The 22,405-nt window shown below is 38.5% G+C and overlaps 1 protein-coding gene across 6 annotated transcripts in view; it reads left to right on the top strand.

The window, feature by feature from the left end:
• The first annotated feature begins 5,367 nt into the window (after window positions 1–5,367).
• NIPA2 (NIPA magnesium transporter 2) overlaps window positions 5,368–22,405 on the top strand; it is a 30,937-nt gene continuing 13,899 nt past the window's right edge. The window contains exons 1-4 of one of the 6 annotated variants that reach the window (XM_079128450.1): window positions 5,368–5,444; window positions 6,307–6,429; window positions 16,620–16,741; window positions 20,530–20,683. The gene's annotated coding sequence lies outside the window, so the exon portion shown is untranslated. Of the gene's footprint in view, window positions 5,885–6,306; window positions 6,430–16,619; window positions 16,742–19,806; window positions 20,684–22,405 lie in introns of those variants that run through there. The other 5 variants (XM_079128447.1, XM_079128449.1, XM_079128448.1 and 2 more) reach the window with 5 other exon arrangements.

The following is a 22,405-nucleotide window of genomic DNA, read 5'->3' as shown; positions in this document are numbered from 1 at the left end:
GGGCCTCACTAAGTTGCCCAGGCTGGCCTTGAACTTGTGATCTTCCTGCCTTAGCCCCCCATGTTGCTGGGATTATAGGTGTATGTCATCACATCCAAACCTTTTATACATTTTTGAGTTGCATAACATATCATTTTATATCTTAAGTCCATATAAAATTAGAGAATCATAACACATTTTAGTATTCTGAGCATCATCAGAAATCCTGTCATTAATCGTTTTTAGTGTCCTATAATTTTGTTTTTTGTTTCTGGTACCCAGGGCCTTTCACATGCTAAATACACACTTTTCCACTGAGCTATAACCACCCCAGCCCTGGTTATTTTATTAAATGAGAAAAATATTTTGAGTATTTTTTTTCTTAGGCTCTATCCAAAAATATTTTATTTATTTATTGGCACCAGGGATTGAGCCCAGGGGCACTTAACCACTGAGCCATATTCCCAGCCCTTTTGTATATTTTATTTAGAGACAGGGTCTTGCTGAGTTGCTTAGGGCCTTGCTAAATTGCTGAGGCTGGCTTTGAACTCAAAATCCTCCTGCCTCAGCCTCCTGAGCTGCTGAGATTACAGGCATGCACCACTGTGCCTGAAAAAGATTTATTTTAATTATACACATTTTGATCAAAGTATACTTTTACAGACATCAGGAATGTTTGTATGGCTAATTATTTCCAGACTGCTCTTTGGGGCTGCGAAATGTGTAAATGGCAAATTCTGCAGCCCTATTTGGTTACTACTAGGGAGCTGTTAAGTTTTAGCTGCCAGCTAGGCACAATAGTTGTTAAATGTGAGCTCTATACTTAGTTCTGAGGAGCACAGAAAACCAAGCCATCCCTACCCTCCTGGAACCTTGTTAGGGTTCCTCTATTGCTGTCATGTCCCTATCAGATGACCCTTAGGTGTGATGTTGTCAGCTTATTTGTTGTAGTATTAATCACACTTACTTATATACCATTATAATAATTAACTTGGGGGTGTACTGAAGAGGAAATTCAGGGTCTTGCACATGCTAGGCAAGTCATCTACTACTGAGCTACACTCACAGACCTATTATTTTGAACCTCACATGGTATGCAGTCTCTAAAAGGTTTTTAGTTGGAGAGGTGGAAGCATAGTCAAGAAACAGTTGTAAAATATCTAAGTACCTCTATGTCTCTTAGCATTTCAGAGAAGAGAGGGATTAATTTCAGCTGAAGATATTAGAAAGCATTGGGAGTGAAACTGGATTACAGGTAGCAGGATGGGAGAAGTGCCAGTCAAGAAGCAAACAATCAGTCTGGATAAAATAAGTGAAATGATGCAAGAAAGAGTAAACTAGGTTGCCTGTGAAATTGCATGTTTTTATATTTGGTGAAGATGCCTGGGGGATCTTGGTATCTTCTCTTCCTACTGAATTTGGCATATTCATTCTAATTTTATATGACTGCTCTAACAAGTTACTACAGACTTTGTGGCTTATTAGATTATAGTTCAGGAGGTCAGAAGTCCAACATGGGTTTTACTGAGCACTGGCAGGATTAATTCTTCTGGAGGCTCAGAGGAAGAATCCATTCCCTGTCCTTTTCAGTTCCTAGAGACTGCCTGCATTCTTTGACTTGTGGCTCCCCTCTTCTTCAAAGACAGCAACATCACCTCTCCAACCATTTTTCCACTGTGATAGTTTTTTTTTTTTTTTACTTTGTCCCTCCTGTTCTCCCCTTAGAAGGAACTCTGATTATTTTGGACCTACTTGGACAATCCAGAATCATCTCCCCATTTCAAGATTCTTAATTACATCTACATAGCACCTTTTGCCATGTAATGTAACATGATCACAGGTTCCAAGGATTAGGATGTGGACATTATTGAATGGGTATTATTCTGCTCAGCACATACATTCTGTTTCACTAGGCAAGGCAATTATTAAAAGCCAACTCCTGGCCTTTAATGAATATCCTAGTGTTCTACCTAAATTCACTTTGAGTTATTCCTGTCTTTTTCAGATTTTCCCGGCCATCTCTCAACCAAATATTCTATAAAATGCCTTACTACATTTGTAGGTCATCTGTGGCCTTGAATGAACAGTAATATTAACTGAAAAGCATGATATAATAGTAATGTTTTAAAATGCCAGAGGGGCCTGGGTCTGTAGCTCAGTGTTAAAGCATTTGCCTAGCATACACAAGGCCCTGTTCAATCCCCAGTACCACCAAAAGATAAATTAAATGATAGAGAATGCCACAGTTTACTATGGAAGGACATTGGGCATCTTTAACTCTAGTGATGAAGATTGAGTTAAAAGAAAAAATAATCAGGGCTGGGGATATAGCTCAGTTGGTAGAGTGCTTGCCTTGCAAGCACAGGGCCCTGGGTTCAATCCCTAGCACTGCAAAAAAAAAAAAAAAAAAAAAAAAAAAAATCATCTACTCTGCTGTTTTGTTTCTGTAGTATCAAAACCAAAACATAAGAGTTGGCGAACAACTATACATAAGAAAACCATTTGATTTCCTAACACATGATTTTAAAAAATACTATTTTAATAAGAAGTCTTGCCTATATTTCTGTAACAATGACAAGATTTTAATAGCTTTATGGAGGTATAATTGGCATATAATGAATACACATTTTATAAAGTATTCAATTTGGTAAGTTTGACATGTCCTATAATGAGAGCATTATATCATTATATATAATGAAAATTAACAGAACTGAACACATCCATCACCCTTTTTGACCCACTGTAACCCTGCCTTCTTTATCCCCTCTGTTCCCCAGCAATCTTTAATCTGCTTACTATCACTATATAGTGACACCCATTTCCTAGACTTTTATATTAATGCAATTAATTACATATACTTTTTATTGCTTTTTGGGTCTGGCACTTTTCACTTAGCATAATTAATTTGAGACTGAGCTATGTTATAGTATGTATCAATAGTTCATTCCATTATATTGCTAAGTAGTGTTATATGGATACGCCAACAGTTTGTTTATTCATTCACATTTGAACATTTGGGTTGTTTCTAGTTTTTTCACTATTACAAATAAAGCTATTATGGAATGTTAATTTATAAGTCTTTTCATGGATACATTTTTCATTCTCTTGGGTAAATACATGGGAGTAGAACTTCTGGGTCATATGTTGGGAATATGCTTAACTTTTTAAGAAGCCATCAACCTATTTTCCAAAGAAATTGTGCCATTTTAGAATTCTATAGAAATATATGAGAAAAAAAAGTTTTAAAACTTTAAAAGTATTTCATGATCACTGCTTGAACACTCATAGAATACAAGATGTGCAATACTACGTGTCGGAGAAATGATGTGGACATTTAAAGAGCATGCGTCATATTGGTTTCCTTAGGTTAAATTAGCATGTTGGAACGAAGCATTCCTGTTCATATGAGCCAACCAATATTTCCTTACAATCATCTGCCTTCTAGAGGTGTCTGTTGCGCTTTTATTTTACTTGTAGATGGATGCAATGCTTTTTTTTAAGCTTATTTTTATTTGGGGCTGAAGATCAAAGCCAGTCTCACACATGCTAGCAAGTGCTCTACCATCAAGCTACAACCCCAGCCCTGTTGCTGTCTTTATCAGTTAGTTATTGCTGCTTACCAGTCCATCCCAAAACAAATGGCTTAAGACAATCATTTTATTCTTTCTCATATGTCATATATCAGTAGGGTAGTTTTGCTGACTTGGAGCAACTTGGCCCAGTCCCAAGGGCCTCAATTATGGGTCAGCCAGGAGGTCAGGAGGGGAACCCACATGGTCCCTTCTTCCTGCAGGCCAGTTCCGGTTTCATCTCCATTTAGGTTAAGAAGTGCCACATTTTCTTGCTCAAAGCCAGTCCCAAGGCCAGATTCAAGGGATAGATGGTAGCTGCAAAGTCACTGCAAAACGTGTAGGCACATGGATGGGTGAAGAATCAGCCATACTGTTAATCTACCCATATTATCAAAGACCAACCTTCCAGTCATATTTTAATATTCAATATAATTCCTTATCTGACAATGTCATCAAGTCAGAATTTGGCTGAGATCAAAGAACTAAGCAAAATAGGTCCTTTGAACCAGATGTGCATGACTGGCCTATAAACCCAGCAACTTGGGAGGCTGAGGCAGTTTGTGGCTAGCCAGGGCAACTTTAGTGACCCCCTGTCTCAAAAACAAAGGAAAAAAAGAAAAACAAAAAAGGGTTGGAGCCATGAAAAGGCTGGGTTCGATATTCACAATAGAGATCTGGATTTATGCTAGAAGTGGGAGCATGGACCAAAGGTCCCTTTTCATTGTACTATAGAGAGGACCGCTGGTTCCTTTATCCCACAGGAAGGAGGTCAGGACCTAGAACTGAGGTTGATGGCCCCAGGCTAAAAAACAAAGATCAGTTCTAAGATGCACAATTGTCTGGTTGCCAAGATCACAGCAGATTAAAAGCTTTTAAACTAGAAACTGCATAGTGACCTTTACCCAAACCACAGAGGCTCCGTATATAGTCTAGAAAAAAACAGACCAACACGTAAAGTCTGAAATGGAGAAACTACATTTGCTGTTTTCAGTCCTGTTCGTATGAACAGGAATGATAATAAGATTATAATTCATTTTACAAAGATTCTCACCACAGATGATTGAAATTACACAACAGTGTTTTTGTGTCTACTCACAACATCCAAGAGATCTTTACACCTTGTAACCAACGAACCATTGATTTTTGGCAGGCCTCACCCACCACCTAGCTAATTGGAGCTAGTCTTCCTCCCCAATTCTTATGAATGAGGTTTCTCGCCTTTCTTGGAAGAAACCTTGGTGGTAGGTTTCCGGGAATTTTTCCATTGCAGAAGCCGAGGCGGGATTGCCTAACAATTTCCTAGGCATTTCGTGAAAAATGTATCTCTATTCCAAGTGTCGTAAGACGGCATCCTACCAAATCACAAATTCACCCACCAACTTTATCAAACCACAAATTTGCATCTATTTCGGGATCCGGTCGGTTAGCCTTTGGGAAGAAAGTGCCGAGTGGCTGTGAAGCAGCCCTTGCTTCCTTCGCCCCTCCCGCCCCCTGGCATCTGGGCCCGGCCCCGCCCTTCGCCCGCTTCAGAGTACCGTTTGCATCGCCCAGACGCTGCTTCAAATACAGCTGCACACGCTGAACTCCTTTAGAAATTCACATTTTAAATAAGTGCCGCACAGGCCTTATGTTTTTATCACCTCGTGGGCAAATGTCTGTTCATAAAATACTGCCTACCACCTTTCTCCCTTCCATTTCCCAGCCCCCGTGCACTGCTGACCCCAGCCGGGTGAAGAAGCCGGAACCCGCTGGTGGAGGCGCCTGGGGGCGGGGCCTGCGTGGCGCGGCTCTGCGCGTGTGCGCGCGTGGCCTCTTGCGTCACTCGGTAGCGCCCTGGTTCTCCTCGGCGGTGGCCCTCGGTCCCGGCCGCGGCGGGGCTGGAGGTCGTCCTGGGTAGGTTTATCTCAGCGCCCGTATGGAGGAGGCGGCTTGCACTGCAGCAGCCCCGGATGCTCGCACTTCCCACTGGACGGCGACGGTGGCCACGCGAGCGCTGGAGGGAGCGGCCTGTGTGGGGGTGTGAGCCAAGGTTCCTGGGGCCGAATCGCCGAGGGGAAGTCGCGCGGCCCGCGAGCCGGCTGGGGTGAGGTTGCTGCTCCTTCCTTTGAGGCAAGCGCGAAGGGGCTGATTTGCGGGCCAGCCTGCCGGTCTTAGGTCAGGGAACAGCCCCTCAGGGGCGACTTTCTTTCATGCGTGTTCTGAGATGGAAGCGGCTCTCCTAGTAATCCGCCGTGAGGAAGTTCCTCGCAAATGGGATTGCCATTCAATCCCACGGAAATCTGGCTCCTTGGCCTTGGCGGTGGCAATAAGTTCTTTCGAGTAGGTTTGCCTTGGTGAGTTTTAGAAAGTGGTTTCAGTTTGCTGTCACGCTTTGAACATGTCTGTTTTAATTTCCTAACTTTTAAAAGATCCCTGAATCTTGTGTTCCATTTCATGCAGTTGTGCAGAACTCAGTGTAATTTAGTTTTGTGAATATGCTTATTTAATTTCTTTGCTAAAATGTCACTTAATGTAGTATTACAGCTTGATTTCGCGTTCTGGAAATTGTTTATTATGTGCCAATTAGTAGGGCTTTTTTTTTAATAAGATGAAATATTAGAGTAACGATCTTTCATTTCAGTAAACTGTCAAAGCAACCATAGAGTAGATTTCATATTAGTTGCTAAGTAAAATGAGTATAGCGGCTAGTAATAAAATTTGAAAAGTGTTTAGTAACTTAGTCCTTTTGCCTACTTCTGTATTTTCTTCTTTCCAGGCTGAAGTACTCTGCCAGTAAAGTTTAAAACTTTAAATGGGAATAAAGGGTTGTATTTACGAGGAAATGAGAATGAATAAATCATCCCTGGTTTTCCAAAGAGAGACCATATTAAACTTACATGTAAGTTAAAATTTTAATTTATGACTAAATTAGGGTTGGATATTAGGTTCTGGAGTATTTTCTTATTTTTTAGTTATACATGACAGTAGAGTCAATTTGACATACAAATGTGGAGTGTACCTTATTCTAATTAGGATTCCAGTCTTATGGCTGTATATGGAGATAATGGAGAGTCACTGTAGTGTATTCACATGCGTGCCTAGGAAAGTTATGTCAGATTCATCCCACTGTCTTTCCTGTTGCTATTCTCCCTCCCTTCCTTTCATTCCCCTTTTTCTAATCCACTGAACTCCTATTATCCCCCGCCTCCACCTTGTTGTGTGTTAACATCCACAGATCAGAGAGAACATTCAACTTTTGGTTTTTTGGGATTGGCTTATTTCATTTAGCATTGATAGTCTCTAGTTCCATCCATTTACTAACAAATGCCATAATGAGTAGTATTCCATTGTATATATATGTGTGTGTGTGTGTGTGTATGTATATATATATATATGTATATATATATATATATATATATACAGTATTTTTTTTTCCATTCATCTATTGAAGGTCACCTAGGTTGTTTCCATAGTTTAGCTATTGTGAATTGAGCTGCTATAAACATTGATGTGGCTGTAGCATGCTGGCTACATATGGAGAAGTGGAATAATTGGTCAAATGGTGATTCCATTCCTAGTTTTCTGAGGAATCTCCATATTACTTTCCAGAGCAGTTGCACCAATTTGCAGTCCCACCAGCAATGTGTGAGTGTACTTTTTCCCCGCACATCCTCACCAACATTTATTGTTGCTTGTATTTTTGATAATTGCCTAACTCGAGTCAGATGAAGTCTTATAGTAGTTTTAATATGCATTTCTCTAATTGCTAAAGATGTTGAACTTTTTTTCACATATTTGTTGACCATTTGTATTTCTTCTTTTGAGAAGTGTCTGTTTAGTTCCTTTGCCCATTTATTGATTGGGTTATCTGGTTTTTTTGGTGTTAAGCTTTTTGAATTCTTTGTATATAACTGGAAATTAGCACCTTATCTGAGGTGTGGGTTGGCAAAGATTTTCTTCCATTCTATAGGTTCTCTCTTCATATTTTTTATTGTTTCCTTGCTGTGAAGAAGCATTTTAGTTTGATTCCATCCCATTTATTGATTTTTTATTTGACTTCTTGTACTTTAGGAGTCTTATTGAGGAAGTTGGTTCCTAAGCTGACATGGTGAAGTGTTGGGCCTACATTTTTTTCTAGTAGGCACAAGGTTTCTGGTCTACTGCCGAGGTCTTTTTTTTTTTTTTTTAAGAATTTTTTTTTTTTTTTTTTTTTAAACAAATGGGATACATGTTGTTTCTCTGTTTGTACATGGAGTAAAGACGTACCATTTGTGTAATCATAAATTTACATAGGGTATGGTTGTTTGATTCATTCTGTTATTTTTTCCCTTCACCCACCGTTCCAACCCCACTTTTCCCTCTCTATACAGTCCTTCCTTCCTCCATTCTTGCCCCCATCCCTAACCCTAACTCTAACCCTAACTCCTCCCACCCCCCCCTTATGTGTCATCATCCACTTATCAGCGAGATCATTCGGCCTTTAGTTTTTTGAGATTGGCTTATCTCACTTAGCATGATATTCTCCAATTTCATCCATTTGCCTGCAAATGCCATAATTTTATCATTCTTTATGGCTGAGTAATATTCCATTGTATATATATATACCACAGTTTCTTTATCCATTCATCAATTGAAGGGCATCTAGGTTGGATCCACAATCTGGCTATTGTGAATTGAGCAGCAATGAACATTGATGTGGCTGTATCTCTGTAGTATGCTCATTTTAAGTCCTTTGGGTATAGGCCGAGGAGTGGGATAGCTGGGTCAAATGGTAGGTCCATTCCAAGCTTTCTAAGAAATCTCCACACTGCTTTCCAGAGTGGCTGCACTAATTTGCACCCCACCAGCAATGTATGAGTGTACCTTTCTCCCCACATCCTCGCCAACACCTATTATTGCTTGTATTCTTGATAATCGCCATTCTAATTGGGGTGAGATGGAATCTTAGGGTGGTTTTGATTTGCATTTCTTTTTTTACTAGAGATGTTGAACATTTTTTCATGTTTGTTGATTGCTTGTAGATCTTCTGTGAAGGGTCTGTTCATTTCCTTAGCCCATTTGTTAATTGGGTTATTTGCATTCTCGGTGTAGAGTTTTTTGAGTTCTTTATAGATTCTGGAGATTAGTGCTCTATCTGAAGTATGATTGGCAAAGATTTTCTCCCACTCTGTAGGCTCTTTCTTCGCATTGCTGATAGTCTCCTTTGCTGAGAGAAAACTTTTTAGTAGAATCTATCCCAGTTGTTGATTCTTGCTTTTTATTTCTTATGCTATGGGAGTCCTGTTGAGGAAGTCTGGTCCTAAGCCAACAAGTTGAAGGTTTGGACCTACTTTTTCTTCTATAAGATGCAGGGTTTCTGGTCTGATGCTGAGGTCCTTGATCCATTTTGAGTTGAGTTTTGTGCAGGGTGAGAGATAGGGGTTTAATTTCATTCTGTTGCATATGGTTTTCCAGTTTTCCCAGCACCATTTGTTGAAGAGGCTATCTTTTCTCCATTGCATATTTTTGGCCCCTTTGTCTAGTATGAGAAAATTGTATTTATTTGGATTTGTGTCCATGTCCTCTATTCTGTACCATTGATCTACCTTTCTATTTTGGTACCAATACCATGCCATTTTTGTTACTATTGCTTTGTAGTAGAGCTGAAGATCTGGTATTGTGATACCCCCTGCTTTGCTCTTTCTGCTAAGGATTGCTTTAGCTATTCTGGGTTTCTTGTTCTTCCAAATGAATTTCATAATTGCTTGCTCTATTTCTGTAAGGTGCTTCTTTGGGATTTTAATTGGAATTGCATTGAATCTGTATAGCACTTTTGGTAGTATGGCCATTTGGACAATATTAATTCTTCCTATCCGTGAACATGGGAGATCTTTCCATCTTCTAAGGTTTTCTTTAGTTTCTTTCTTTAGTGTTCTGTAGTTCTCATTGTAGAGGTCTTTCACCTCTTTTGTGATATTGATTACCAAGTATTTTATTTTTTTCAAGGCTATTGTGAATGGGGTAGTTTTCCTAATTATTCTTTCCAAAGATTCATCAGTTATGTATAAAAATGCATTAGATTTATGTGCATTGATCTTATATCCCGCTACTTTACTGAATTCACTTATGAGTTCTAAGAGTTTTCTGGTGGAATTTCCTGGTTCCTCTAAGTATATAATCTTATCATCAGCAAATAGGGATAGTTTGAGTTCTTCTTTTCCTATTTGTATCCCTTTAATTTCTTTGGTTTGTCTAATTGCTCTGGCTAGAGTTTCAAGGACGATATTGAATAGAAGTGGTGAAAGAGGGCATCCCTGCCTTGTTCCTGTTTTTAGGGGGAATGCTTTGAGTTTGTCACCATTTAGAATGATATTAGCCGTGGGCTTAGCATAGATGGCCTTTACAATGTTAAGGAATGTTCCCACTATCCCTATTTTTTCTAGTGTTTTGAGCATGAAGGGGTGCTGTATTTTATCAAATGCTTTTTCTGCATCTATTGAAATAATCATGTGATTCTTGACTTTAAGTCTATTGATATGGTGAATTACATTTATTGATTTCCAGATGTTGAACCAACCTTGCATCCCTGGGATGAAACCCACTTGATCATGGTGCACTATCTTTTTAAATATGTTTTTGTATGCGATTTGCTAAAATTTTGTTGAGAATTTTTGCGTCGATGTTCCTTAAGGATATTGGTCTGAAATTTTCTTTCCTCGATGTGTCTGTCTGGTTTAAGTATCAGGGTAATATTGGCTTCATAGAATGAGTTTGGGAGGGTTCCCTCCTCTTCTATTTCATGGAATACTTTGAGAAGTATTGGAATGAGCTCTTCTTTAAAGTTTTGTAGAACTCGTAATGCCGAGGTCTTTGATCCACTTTGAGTTGAGTTTTGTGTAGGGTGAGAGATAGGGGTTAAATTTCATTTTGTTGCATAGGATTTCTAGTTTTCCTAGCACCATATGTTTTATCTAATGTATGTTTATGGCACCTTTGTCTAGTCTGAGATAGACAGACCCACTGTATTTATGTGGGTTTGTCTGTGTCTTCCATTGGTTTTCATGCCTGTATTGGTGCCAATACCATGCCCTTTTTGTTACTGTAGCTCTGTAGTATAATTTTAAGGTTTGGTATTGTGATGCCTCCTGTTTTATTTTTCTTGCTAAGGATTGCTTTGGCTATTCTGGACCTCTTATAAAAATGAATTTCATGACTGCTTTTTCTATTTATATAAAGAATGTCATTGGAATCTTAAGAGGAATTGCATTTAATCTGTAGAGTGCTAGAGCTGGGGAGATAGCTCAGTTGGTAGAGTGCTTGCCTTGCAAGCATAAGGCCCTGGGTTCGAGCCCCAGCACCAAAAAAAAAAAAAAAAAAAAAAAAAAAATCTGTATAGTGCTTTTGGTAGCATGACCATTTTGACAGTATTAACTCTACCTATCCAAGAACATGGGAGATCTTTCCATCTTCAATTTTGTTCTTTAGTGTTTTGTAGTTTTCATTGTAGAGGTCTTTCACCTCTTTTGTAAGACTGATTCCCCAATTTTTTTTTTTTTTTAGGCTATAGTGAATGGGATAGTTTTCCTGATTTCAACTGATTCATCATTGGTATATAGGAATGCAATTGATTTATGAGTGCTAATTTTATATCCTGCAACTTTGCTGAATTTGTTTTTGAGTTTTAGAAGTTTTCTGGTGGAGTTTTTTTGACTTTCTAAATATAGGGTCATGTCAGAAAATGGGGATAGTTGAAGCTCCTCTTTTCCTATTCATATCCCTTTAATTTCTTTCTAATTGCTCTGGCTAGAGTTTCAAGGACTGTGTTGAATTGAAATGATGAAAGAGGGCATCCCTATCTTGTTCCAGTTTTTCATAGGAATGTTTTCAGTTTTTCTCCGTTTAGAATGATGTTGACCTTGGGTTTAACATATATTAAATGACTTTTACTACGTTGATGTATGTTCCTACTATCCCTAGTTTGTCTAGTATTTTGAACGTGAATAGATGCTATGTTTTTTCAGATGCTTTTTCTGCATCTATTGAGATAATCATATGATTCCTTTTTTAATTCTGTTGATGTGGTAAATTACATTTATTGATTTCCATATGTTGAGCCATCCTTGATCTCTGGGGTGAAACCCATTTGATCATGGTGCACTATATTTTTAATGTGTTTTTGTATGCAAATAGCCAGTATTTTATTAAGAATTTTTGCATCTTTGTTCATCAGGGATATTAGTCTGAAATTTTATTTCCTTGGTATGTCTTAGTCTGGTTTTGGTGTCAGGGTATCATAGAGTGTTTGGAAGGGTTCCCTCCTCTTCTATTTTGTGGAATAATATGAGGAGGATTGCTGTTAGTTCCTCTTTAAAGGTCTGGTAGAAAGAACTCAGTTGAGAATCTATCAGGTCCTGGGCTTTTTTTTGTTGGTAGGCTTTTGATGGCATCTTCAACTTCATTACTTGAAATTGATCCATTTAAATTTTCTATGTCCTCCTGGTTTAATTTGGGTAGGTCTTGGTGTCTCTAGAAATTTGTTGATGTCTTCAAGATTTTCTAATTTAGTGGAATGTAAATTTTCAAAATAGTTTCTAATTGTCCTTGGTATTTAGTAGTGTCTGTGGTGATATTTTTTCATCACGAATTTTAATAATTTGGGTTTTTTCCCCTTTCTTTTGGTTAGTTTGAGTAAAAGTTTATCAATTTTATTTATTTTTCAAAGAGGTTCTGGAATATTTGTAAGTATGGACTTCAAAATAATTAACCAAATGAGAGGTTTTGGAAAAGTTAAAGCTAATTTTAGATAGCTGTAAAAAACAATCAGAAATAAAGACTAAGAACTCTAAAGTTTTAAGATGATATGGGAAGCCAGGTATAAAAGTAGAGTCCATTCACTTACTTTCTGTGTAGTCCTCTGCATGTGCCCATACCTTTGGGATATTAGGTTTCTCCAGCTGTAAAGTGGGGATAATGAAACTCTCTTCCAATTATGGCATAGATGGGAAATGATATTTGTAAAACATTGGAACAATACCTAGGAAGATGTTCAATAAGTGCTAGTCATTATTATTAGGGAGAATAATTTGTTTTCAGGATATTTCTGTTCATTTGTTTTCAGGCTATTTCTGTTATAAAAATAATTCACTCATACTTAAGACACATATATGATTTTCCATATATGTTAATTTGCTTTATTATAGTAACCATTTTATTATCTCAGTGTATCCTATAACACATTGTAAACTTGAAATATATCCAATAAAATTCATTAAAAAAATTTTTTTTAAGTACTGGGGATCAAATCCAGAGCCTCACACATGCTAGGCAAGCATTCTATAGCTGCATCCATAGCTGCTCTGCTTCCTATTTTATCTTATCTTATTTTACTTTACTTTAATTTAATTTTACTTTACTTATTTTATTTTATTTTTATTTATTTTATTTTATTTTAGACAGGGTCTCACTAAATTGCCCATGCTGGCCTTGAACTTGTGAACCTGCTTCAGCCTCCCAAGTAACTGGGATTACAGGTGTGTACCATCATGCCTGGCTAAAATAAGTAAATAAATTTGTGTTTATGTGTGTGTGTGTGTGTGTGTGTACATATGTGTATACATATACACACATATTTTTTAAGCCCTATTTAACAAGCTGAGGAAAAAAAGAGGCTGCTTTGTATTGAAGAACTAAGAGCATCACTCAGACTAGCATGCTCAGCCTTAAAAATTCGTGCATATCTAATTGTATTGGATTCAGGTAAATCAACTTGAACTAGCATAGTTTATAAGTGACTCTAAGTGAAAATAAGTTATGATCTGGTAAAATAAGTGGATCGCAGATCTGATCCATATCTTTTGGATTTGTGTATAGTCTTTAAGGGACCCCACATGATCTGACCCTCACTGTGCTGTGATATCCCCCCTAACTTTGCTCATTCAGGGTCAACTATGGTGACCTTTCTTTTCCTAGAGAATAGCATACTTGCTCATATCTCAGAGCCTCTGCACTTTTCTCCTCTTGCTGCTGTGTTCTTTTCCCATCTTTTTGCTGTCTTCACTCAATGCCTTCTCCACAAGGCCTCCTTCTCCTGCAACTCCCCAGGGCCCTTTTTTTTTTTTTTTTAAATATGTTTTTAGTTGTCAGTGGACCTTTATTTTATGTATTTATTTTTATGTGGTGCTGAGAATCGAACCCAGTGCCTCACACATTCTAGGCAAGTGCTCTGCCACTGAGGCACAACCCCAGCGCCCCCAGTGCCCTTAATCTACTTTATTTTTCACCATCGCATTTGCCACTTTCCATGTCCTTATTTACTTTATTTGTTCCACCTTACCTCCAACAGAAGGTAAATTCCATGAGGATAAGATTTTTCATCTGTTCTATTCACTGCTGTACTCCTGTTAGTAGAATGTCTGTCGTATGTATTCAGTACATCTTTGTTGGTTGATTAAATGAGATAGGTAAGACACTTCTTCACAGGGAGCCACAGTGAAGGGGATATGAATTATGTACATAAGGAACCATAATACAGCCTAGAGAATAAGTGTCCAGAGAGGTGCTAGTTAAAGGCTAGGAATTCAGAAAAGACTGATTATTCTGACTTCTGGAATTCAAGCAGAGCTTACTTGGAGGGGTGCTTTGCTTACAGTCAAAAAGGTAGGGTAAACAAACATGGAAGAGGAAAAGAAGTAGGCCATAGTGGTAGTGTGCTGACACTGGGTAGAACACAAGCTATACAAAATATAATATTTGGAAATAATGTTTAAAAGGTAGGTGTGGAACAAGTAGCCAAGGATCTTTATTACTGGCTTACAAAGTTTGGACTTCTTGTTCTAAACAGTGTGTAGTCACTGGGCTCATTGGGGCACATTTGTAATCCAAGTGGCTCAGGAGGCTGAGGCAGGAGGATCAAGAGTTCAAAGCCAGCCTCAGCAACTTAGCAAGACCCTATCTCTACATAAAAAATATAAGGCTGGAGATATGGCTCAGTGGTTGAGTGCCCCTGGTTTAATCCCCAGTCCAAAAAAAAAAAAAAGTGGGTAGTCATTGAAAAAGTGGGTAGTTGTTTGGAGCTAGGGATTGTTTCCAGAACCTTGCCCATGCTAGGCATGCTCTGTTACTAAGCTATACCCCTCCCACCCCTGCTATTTGCCCCTAAGGTTTGTTTGGGGTTTCATTTCCCCTTGTGCTGAGCATTGATCTCAGGATTTGTACATTTTCTGTGAGCACTCTACCACTGAGTCACATTCCCAGATCACCCCTAAGTTGTTTTTGTTTTTGGTTCTGGGATTGAACTCATTGGTACTCTACCATGAGCTACATTTCCAGACCTTTTTATTTTTATTTTGAGACAGAGTCTTGCTAAGTTGCCCGGGATTGTCTTGAACTTTTAATCCTCCTGCCCCAACCTTCTTTGTAGCTGGGAATATAGGTGTGTGCCTCCATTCCCAGCCTACCCCTAAGTTTTTAAGCAAGAGGATGAGCTTGGCAGAGATGTATTTGCTACCCACCTTGGCAGCATTGTGCATGTAAGCTGGACTGGACTCAAAACCTGGAGGTCTGGTTCCACAGGGCAAGAGCAAGAATGTTTTCTAAGAAACCCTCTGATACTGTTAGTCCTTGTGACTGCTTTGGGTGGTGAGAATGATAAAGCCATTGTCAAAGCATAAGGAGTTTTTTGGGTGGAGAAAATGACCTGCACTAAAGCCTTAATTCCACTTAATTGGTTCCACCTTTGGGACTAGAAGGAGATTATACTGGGAGGGGCAAAAGGCCAAGAATGAGGAGGCCTGAACTGGAGTCCTAGTTCCACTACCTATCACTGCATGACAAGCTGCTTATCTCTCTCTGCTGATATTCTCGTCATGGAACCTTACCACATGTCTTTTCAAGCCTTTGTGAAAATGAAATGTCAAAAGTGCTGTTATAAGTTTATGAACTTGAATTGGTATAATTTTTTAAAGTTTGTAACTTTGATGATTATGTTGCCTACTGTTAGTCACTTTGCAAAGAAAGTCTCATTGTAGGCTTTTCTCATAGATGTTAGAGTACTACTGCCTTTTTTCCCCTCTTAAAATGTGTTTTCTACATTATGGAAGAATATGGATCAGGTTCATAATTTTAATTTTATTTTTGTGATATTGAGAATTTAATGTTATGCTAAGATTCTCTTGCCCAAGCCTCCTGAGTATCTGGAATTACAGGCATGCACCACGATATCTAGCATAATTTTTTTGAGATGAATGTATTTCATTTTGGATATGCCAGCACTAAATGAAAGTTTACATTCTAAGTGTCATAAATATTAGGAAGATCAGTTAAAAATTTTGGACAAGCTGGGTGCAGCAGCACACACCTGTAATTCCAGCAAATCAGGAGGCTGAGGCAGGAGGATCTCAAGTTCAAAGTCAGCCTCAGCAAAAAAGAGGCACTAAGCAACTCAGTGAGACCCTGTCTCTAAAAAACAAAAAGAAAAACAACCCCCCCCCCCACACACACACACACAGAATAGGGCTGGGGATATGGCTTAATGGTTGAGTGCCCCTGAGTTCAATCCCTGGTACCAAAAAAAAAAAAAACAAGTTGGAACTTGTAGGAATCTTTAAAAGTGTGTTTAAGATTTGAATAGGCTATTTTTAGAATTTTAAATTCTCAACTGTGGAATCTTGAAGAAGGGGACCTTTGATCACCCTTAGAACTCCGGTAGTTGAACTGGGCACAGTGGCACGCACCTGTAGTGCTAACTATCTACTCAGGAGGCTGAGATGGGAGGATTGCTTGAGTCCAGGTGTTCGAGGTAAGCCTGGGCAATATTGTGGGACCCTGTCTTAAAAAAAAAAAAAAAAAAAAAAAAGAACTCCAATGCCATGCATATAATAGTTGCAGTATGTTTATTGAACAAATGGCCATATGTAAATAGCAATTAACAGTTGAGCTTTCTCTGCCTGAGGACCTCTGAGAAGTAAGATGGACAGGTACCAATTGGAGCTTGTCCTCTTTGGTTTGGGAAACTAGTTAAAGTGAGATCCAGCCGTTTTTTTGTTTACTTGTCTTTAAGCCTGGCCCTGCTTCATGTCTAGTCCTTAAGAATAAAAAATATCTCTGTTGCAGGCTCTCCCAGCTCTGACTGACCTTCAGTTACAGGGAGCGGAAGCAGAGCATAACCAGATCTGAGAATAGCAAAGCAACTCATTTCTTTCAGGGCATTCACATTGATGTCCTATTTTCAAACTGTAAGTCCAAATGAGATAATTTATTTTCTTGGTTTAGTGACTGAAGGCTGCCTTAGAAATTGAAGACTTGCAAACTTATGTTGTATCTCTCCCCATATACATTGGTGCAGTTCCATGTGTGAACAAAAACATCAAATAACAACAACAGAAAGCCCTTGATTCTAGAAAGCCTTTGTATTAGTCAGCTTTTCATTGTTGTGAAAATACCTGACAAGAACAACTTAGAGGTAGAGAAGTTTATTTGAGGCTAATGGTTTCAGAGGTCTCAGTCTATGGCCAGCTGACTCCATTGCTCTGGTACCTAGGTGAGACAGAACATTATGGTAGAAGACACAGTGGGGGAAAGTTGCTCAGCTCTTGACAGCCAGGAAAAGCAGAGTGGGAGAGAAAGAGGAGCCAGGGACAAAATGTAATTCCCAAGGTCACGCTCTCAGTGACCTACTATATACCCCATCTGCCTACAGATCAGTAATTCATTCAAGTTATCAACAAACATACTAACCCACTGATGATATTACAGGTCTTATAATCTAATCATTTCACCTCTGAACATTCCTGCATTAACACATGAGCTTTTGAGGGGACACCTCATATCCAAATTGTAACAGCCTTATAAATCAAACCTATAACCATAAATTAGTGCTTTTTGTGGGTAAATCACCACAGAGAACTAAAGTAGTTGTCTTTACGGAACTTAAAGAGTTTATCTTCAAAGGTAAAACAGTAATTGAGAAGTTTGATGAAACTAACTATAAGTAAAGTCAGTGGAAAGGAGAAAAATGCCTGTGGGCCAAAGGTGTTGGAGGCACAGCTTGAAGTTTGGCCTGGCCTTACTAAAAAGCCAGGCAAGGGAGGAGGGAGCCATGACCTGTTGTGAGAATGAAGTACGGGGTTCTGGTGTTTGTAGGCAATGGTGACACCCATGTGTTGGGCATCAGATCCTGTGTTGGGAAATTAAGTGGGCCAGAGAGAGGCAGCCGGCTATAGGAAATCTCCAAAGCCCCACATATGTGATTGACACAACTGGTCCCCAAAGGTCTTCTGCTTTATGTGTTTGAAATTTTCTTAGTCCACAGATAAAAAGGAAAGAGAAAAATAGATTTGAAAGAGCATCATGAAACTTGGTTAAGTAATTGTGGATAAAATTCTTATATAAGCCATGGTTAAGTTAGGAACGATTAAATTGCATTGACCTTAGTGTAAAATGAATATGATTTTATTATGTGCATTGTTTTAATCACCTCTTTATCTTTTTGATTGGGAAGGGATTCTCTCCCAGCAACACTGACACTGGGCAGATGAGATAGACAGCAGTTTCTTAGTCACCTGTCTTTGCCCTGGGGAGGAGGATACTGCACACCATACAGAACTTCATGGGAGCTGTGTTCACAACAGAGTGAAGAACCAGGGGCTGAGAGGCAGGCTTTGTAATTATAGGAGTATCTTTTGGATCCTGAAGAGGCTGTAATTGCTTAGCTTAATAATTCCTTAGACTGCCAGGGCAGTGAAACCCACTACATAGGGATGAGCAGGGCAGTGCCTGGGTGCCATGATAATGAGAGTTGTTTGACCTTCAGGATCTTATCAATAGGAGCAGAGTTGGGAGGGGAATTTGCAGTGAGGCCTTTCAAAGTTTTCCCAGTTTTACTAATTGTCAGGGCAGCACATAGTACTGGTCTTAATTGTAGACTTTGAACCATATGTGTGTAACTTACATTTAATGAAAGTTAACATTGTTAGTAAATATTACTAAGTTAAGTAGTTGTACATTTGGCATTTAAAAGTCAGGCTTACCTGGGATTACACACCTGTAATCCCACGGGTTAACAGGCTGATTTCACACCTGGTTAGCAGGCTGAGACAGGAGTATCACTTTAAAGCCAGTCTAGGCAACCTAGCAAGACCCTGTCTGAAAAAAGAGCTGGGGATGTAGTTGAATGATAGAGCACTTGGCTAGATTCATTTCCTAGTATTGTAGAAACAAACAAAAAGGGCTGGATATGTACTCACTGGTAAAACTGGGAATGAGTTCAGTCTCCAGTACAGGAGGTTAAAAAAAGGGTCAGGCTCATATAAGTAAAGTCTGAATTTGGATTTGTGAGGCTGTTGTTACTTGGGGATTAGGATTGTAAAGTAGACCTGACTTATTTCTTGATATCCTCTTAACAAAGTTCCATTTTATCGATTCTGGAATTTCACACTGTATGTTAAATGTATTCTGTTTAGACCTTCAAAAGCATGATTTGTGAGCAACAGAACTTTAAAACCTTTATAATGAGAAACAGCTGAGAAGTAGTCACTTCTCAGTAGAACTTGCATAATAATTTAAGAGCATTGCTTCATGAAGGTAATGGTTAAAGGAGAATGATGATTTGTACATCAGATGATTTTTTGGTTGTTGCTGAGAACTGATCCAAGGATTTCTTACGTGCTAAACAAGCTTTCCACCAGTGAGCTACACTCTCAACTCCTATGTCAGATAATCTTCAGGGATATTTCAATTAGTTAGGTGACCCTTGCTCATTAGAAGGATGTACCTACCAAGAGGGTTGATGTGTTTGGGTAGCTAGGTTTTTCAACTCCCATTTTCCTAGACACTGACTATTGTCTTTGCACTTTCACTTGTATCTTTTACTTCCTGCTTTACTTCGATAACTTTTTTACAGTTTTCAAGTTTATAGGCTCTAAAACATTAGTTACATTTTAGGATGCTGATTTTAAAGTGGTTTTCTTTGTATTAGTGGCCATTTCAGAATATGCAATTTTACTTTTTTTTTTTGCGGTCCTGGGGATCAAACTCAGGGCCTTGTGCTTGCGAGGCGAGCACTCTACCAGCTAAGCTATCTCCCCAGCCCTGCAATTTCACTTTTTACGTCCAGTTTTGAATCGTTCCATTCATCTGTATTTACCTAGAAAACATATATTAAGACCTATTTTGAGATGAAGGAGCCCAGGAGTAGTCTGTCAAAGGAGACTGGCTTATGGACACAGGTAAACTAGTCCTGTAGGGTATGTTAGGAACTGTATAAGCACACCTTACTGGTGTTTTTTTTTTTTTTTTTTTTTTTTAATGATCTTTTATTGCATAGAGGTGACTGTCCCTAATCATCTTGTTTTTTTCTCCTGCCTCCTCCAACCTTGTATGTATTTCTATCAGTAACTGATTGTTAATGTCAGTAGGGCGCTACTATCTGGCATCATTCCATAAACATGCTTAACTTAAATGGTAGCTTGAGATGACCTGTATGACAAGTAAAGAGGGTGATGCTTCTTGTTCAGCTTCTTTCTTGTCTTATGTACATCCGTTAAGGTTTGACTCTTCCAAGGTCACAGACCCATCTAGAGGCAAGATGTGTCTCCAAACTCCTATCTAGAATCTTTCTCACTGTATCATCTTGCCTTAAGAGCAGCACAAGGAAGACTAGGATTTGTCCAAATCCCTTGTGAGAAGGATCAATTCTGGAAGATCTTCAAATAGCTATTATCTCATACATATTATGTATGACTGATACTGAGAAAACTCAGCACCTGTCTGATATGAGTTTCTTATCTTCTTTCCATATTTTAGTATTATCTTGTCCTAGATTGTGGAGCAGCCTTGTTTTGGTGACTTGCTAGTAGTTTCTGTCCTGGGATCCCTGCAACTCTTGAGCACTGAAGGATGTGTTTAAAGACTTAAATGTGGAAGTGTTCAGACATACACAGAAGTAGAAAGAATAATAGAGTGAACCCCGTGTACCCATCACCCAGCTTTAACTGTGATCTCTGTTTTCTTTTTTCTTTTGCAGGGCTGGTGATTGAACCCAGGACTTCACACATGCTAGGCAAGCACTTTGCTGCTGAGTTACAACCCCAGGCCCCTTGTTTCCTACAGACAAGTTTTTGTTTTTCAAAAAGCATGATGTAAATTTTACACCTACTACATTAAGCCTGTTGATGTGTGTAAGTTAGCTATCTTAGTGGCATATAGGAGTGAGCACTTGTGTTCATGCTCACAGATTTGAGTCAGCTGGGATAATTCTGTTTAGTGAGTTTCCCTTGATTGTGATTAGTGGTCTCTGAGGCATGGTTATATGGTAGTGGTAGGGTACAAAGGAGCAAGCACACATCTGAGGGACCACTTTAAGTTTGTATTCAAAATTGACACTCTGCCATTTAAACTTTCCTTCCAGTAACCAAGCTTGGTGGTCAAGTCTCAGATCAGTGGGGTGAGGAAGACTATATTTATTGATGTGTATAGGAATCAGTGAACTTCAGTAGGCAAATCCAAACACTGGCCTTTTTCTTGGAGTTTTATCAATTCAATGTGGTAGCATTTGTTGTTATTAAAGTGTTAGTATTCCTTATTTGATTGCCTCCTGTTTGTTTCCCTATTGAAGACTAAAAGCTATCTTGGTGTGTGTGTGTGTGTGTGTGTGTGTGTGTGAGAGAGAGAGAGAGAGAGAGAGAGAGAGAGAGAGAGATATGTTGGGGGATCAAAGCCAGGGACTCACACATGGTAGGCAAGCACTCTTACTAAACAGCATTCCCTGCCACAAAAAACTATCACTATTTTATCCACAGTGCTTAGCATAATATTTAGCAAATACAGTGTACATCTAATAAACACTATTTAAGTGAACACAGAAAGTAATTTAGGGATAGGTGAGTAGGAAATTCAGTTGTTCTGATTAAAGGCCAGAGTGTCATAACTTGAAGGATGGAAAATCATGGCTTGTTAGTGAGGGTTAGTAAGGATCCTAACAGAACTACAGATTGGTTTTGGGATTAAGTAGTTAAATTGTGGGATTAAAAAAATCCCAAGACATGCTAGAAATATGAACTTGCAATTAGTTATAACCAGTCACAAACACTGTTGCTAAATAGTTGAGTTTGTTTTCTCTGTTTTGGAGTCTAAGTAGTCAGCAGAGTTCTTGTTGGCCCAATTGGAAAAAATTGTGTAGCCTGTGCTGCCCATCAGATCTTGGTGGATTGAGCTTCTAGTGCCATGGTCATGTTCCCTAAAATTCAACACTATCATACCCTGTGCTCCAGTGTACGTTTTTATTGGACTTACCATCCTCTGCTAACAAAATGTGAACTTGGTCTTCTCTTGGTATATCCTCAGATAGGCTAAACAAATAAATTATATGCTTATTCACATATATTACTAAGAAGAAAATGTATACATGGGAAAAATTGTAATTTCTACAAGTAAATTATTCATTAAGAATACATTTATGAAATTGATAAATGTATTAATAAGCTAGATTTGGGGCTGTAGCTTAGTGGCAGCGTGCTTGCCTAGCATGTGTGAGACACTGGGTTTGATCCTTAACACCACATAAAAATAAACAAAATAAAGGCATTCTGTCATCTACAACTACAAAAACATTTTTAAAAATAAACTAGATTTGTGTATTGTTATGCATGAGTTTTTATTCTGTAGAATTTTTTTTTCCTTATCAGGAGAGTTATATTGCTGTAGATTATTAGCTATGATGAGAAACATTTTTGATTAAAAATATAGAACCAGAGTTTATCAAATCAATTAAAACTTGATTTTATGTCACAACCTAATCATTTGCCATAGTTGGAAGAAACAATTATTAAATTGATGTTAATAAATTTTTTTGTCAATAACAGTAATGAAAATTTTCTTCCTTTTTGAGAAGGGAAATGAAG

Source organism: Sciurus vulgaris (assembly GCF_902686455.1).
Source record: "Sciurus vulgaris genome assembly, chromosome: 2".
In the NCBI taxonomy this organism is placed as follows: domain Eukaryota; kingdom Metazoa; phylum Chordata; class Mammalia; order Rodentia; family Sciuridae; genus Sciurus; species Sciurus vulgaris.
Note: the sequence above shows the minus strand (reverse complement) of the source record. Positions and strands in the feature narration are given on the sequence as shown.